We start from the raw sequence: 3139 nt of genomic DNA on the forward strand, positions 1-3139 counted from the left end.
TCTGCTTACACATTGCCTTTTTCCTCTAAAAATTTCAGGAAGCTTTTACTAATGGTAGATTCCTACAGAAATTGGATTTGTTGACGGACACAGTTTATGGCAGGAAGGGAAAAGCTTTGAGTTGATTAGATTATGGCGGCCACAAATTCTGGTTAACATAAAAATTATAAGCATTCATTTGTCGAGCCACTTTTAACGATTACAATTTACATGTAGCAGCAACTTTGGATAATAAATTAAATTGATTTTTGTTTTGAAATTCTTGAGTGAAAAAGAATGTTAGGAGGATCATCATCGTTGGGCCCTTCTGTTGGTCTATTATTATTTGTTTTTTTTTTTTAAGCAATATTTTGCAATTTTGCTTCAATACTAAGTAGTGAAGCATGATTCAAAAAATATATGTTTGAGATAGTTTGAATTTTTATCACAAATGGTCCTTGAATGTGACACTGTTCATCACTGTAATCTTTGAAGTTGAAAATTAATCAAAGCCGTCCCTAAAATTTATTAGAAACATCTAGGGAGCTTATTTTCACAACTTTGTTTGGGTCTCACACCCCTTAGTCCCCTCGAATAATTACCCAGATCTAATCACCGCCCGTTGCAACCCCTATGACCCGGAACAAGAGGACGTCAGCTAAACACCACGGCAATTCACTATTTGTTGTTTTTTTTTTTTTTTATGGTTTTAAATATTTTTATTTATTTATACATTTTAATTAGTTTTCACGTGGCACTACTTAATTAGATTTGTAGGACTCATGCGTGTGCCACATTAGGACAATAAAATAATATTTGACAGAATTAAGATGGAAGGAAGACATTGGTCGGTTTTTAACTTCAGGACCAAAGCGATGAGGGATGCCAATTTCAAGGATCATTTATTATCAAAACTCTTTTTTCCGATGGAACTGAGAATTTTCTTGATTCTTAATAAGAGAGCAAACTACATGTTAGGAATAGTACAATCGACCCCGCGTAGGGAGGGTTTTGACATACAAAAGTAACACAGTACAACTACAACAGAAAAAAACTCATTGGAGCCGACAACAAATTAGCAGTAGGATCTGTTTCACATTAAACATTAGTGTTGCAGCATCATCCAACAAGGGACAAAACTTGCATCGTCTCAACAAAGATGCACCTCAAAACGGAAATGGCAATTCCGCTCAATTCCCACCCCCCACCACTTGGAGGGCCAAAGTAGTTACTCGTGATCATAGGTCCAAAGGCGCCATGAATTTGCAGATCCAATGGTTAAAATAATACTCCAAACTGTAGGGTTGATCTTCGAAGAGCCTACACAGACACAATCATGGAATACTTGCAAATTCACCTTGACACTGAATGTCAATCTGTACATGCTCAGTGGCAAGAGAAAATTTTCGGATTTGGATTTATCATATTGGAGAGATAACCAGGGGAGTTCAAAAAATATTGGGAGGCAACTTCTTCCTTTCTAGGGGTTGCAAACAAACTTCAGTTACAGCGTTTTTTGTGCCAAGCAGCCTACCCTGCATTATTTGGTCCAAAATGTTGGAGCAGAATTTGAGACAATTTCTACATTTTTAGATGAAAGGATTGCCTCAACCAAATTTCTCACATCTACGACACAGTAAAAGCAAATGCATTTTTGTCATATAATCCTAGTTCAGATTGAAATGGGCAAAAAAAAAAAACTTGATGTATGAAATGCTGAAAACGAAGAAACTTCAGGACAGTAAACTGAGATGAATTAACCCTATATTTTAATTTGTAATTTTAGTTAGCAGAATTTGATGAATCTGAGAAGAAGGAATGAAAGGAAAAGACATGAGAAGGAATATGGAAAACGTACCTCCAACTTCCTCTTTGATTCAATTTCGTCCACTGAATAAAAATGAGAGAGAGAATACAAGAATGAACCGTTACAAACTTCACATGCATCACATGCCTCGCATACTCGTGTCTTGTACGTGTATATCTAAGACAAAGTCAGCTACTATGACAGCTGGCACAATCCTAGTCTACGAGCTAGTCTAATCTCAGCCATCCATTTTCCAATTCAAACAAATAAGAACAAGACTAAGTAATCAAGGAACTTGAACTTTAAGAAATCAGCTTCAAGGCTTAATCACTAACAATACATACTTGATTGAAAAGAAAGAAAAAACAAGTTTACAAAACATATGGATAAGTAAATACTGACCACGTACCAACCACAAGTTTAGAAAGAAATACGCAAAAAAGCAAAAAACTAAATAGAAGAGCTCTCAGAAACAGAAACTAACTCAAAACATGAAAGAGTCACAAACTCTTACCACACAAAATCACCATTTCTTCCCTCTCCCATGTCCCTTAGTCTTACTACTATATCAGTGATGATGCGCCAAATACCTCAATCCCCATTACCTTGTGACCCATAGATGCAACCCCATATCATCCCACCTCTCCTTGAGGCTGCCACCGCCTTCTCCTCCTTCTCTTCCTCATGTCTCGACTACTTGAGATCACTCCTCATTTTCCCTGTAGCTTGAGTCCACCATATCACTCAAAGGTGCGGTGCTCTGACACTGATCCAAAACCCCCAATGTGAAACCCCGTTCCTGAATTTCATTGTTATAATCTACATATTTGTATTATTGAGATTTTATATTATTTTTCGAGAATTTATATTAATTTATTTGAATTTAGATTTCAATTAAACTAATTACGAATAGTGAAGTTTGGAAAATTATTATTTACTTGTTGACCTTTCAAGGTCACAAGTAGCGTTTTCGAATAGATATCGAAACCACGAACGCATAGGCGAAAACCGTTTACGAGTCCGAATTTTAATGGTGTAGTTATGGACGTTTGAAGTTGCGAAACTTTAGGTTGTGGAAATTATTTAATTTCCACTTTGAGGCTAAAGGGCCCAAATATATAATTGGGTTAAGGGAACCGGCTACTAGGAGTAAAAAAAAAAAAAAAGGTGGGGACAATCCAATTATTAGAGGAAGAGAAAGGACCAGTAGGGGGTGGACATTTCTTTAGCCCATTTCTTGAACTCGTGTACTCCACTAGCCATTTTTCAAAAACCGGCCAACTTCATGCCAATTTCTACCATTTCTCAAATGATTTTCTTATCCCCTTCACCAGCAACCTGCTCCACTACCTT

At 36.6% G+C, this 3139-nt stretch overlaps 1 long non-coding RNA gene across 1 annotated transcript; it reads right to left on the reverse strand.

Annotated features, from left to right (window-relative positions):
- Window positions 1–911: 911 nt before the first annotated feature.
- LOC125471878 lies at window positions 912–1978 on the reverse strand. Its single transcript, XR_007253989.1, has 2 exons — window positions 1838–1978; window positions 912–1514 (listed from the first exon to the last, which is right to left on the reverse strand). It is a non-coding gene; the product is annotated as an uncharacterized LOC125471878 (long non-coding RNA).
- Between the last annotated feature and the right edge of the window lie 1161 nt (window positions 1979–3139).

This window comes from the organism of the source record quoted next, unplaced genomic scaffold, assembly GCF_019419815.1.
Source record: "Pyrus x bretschneideri cultivar Hongxiangsu unplaced genomic scaffold, Pyrus_bretschneideri_v1 Contig62, whole genome shotgun sequence".
Classification (NCBI taxonomy): Eukaryota; Viridiplantae; Streptophyta; class Magnoliopsida; order Rosales; family Rosaceae; genus Pyrus; species Pyrus x bretschneideri.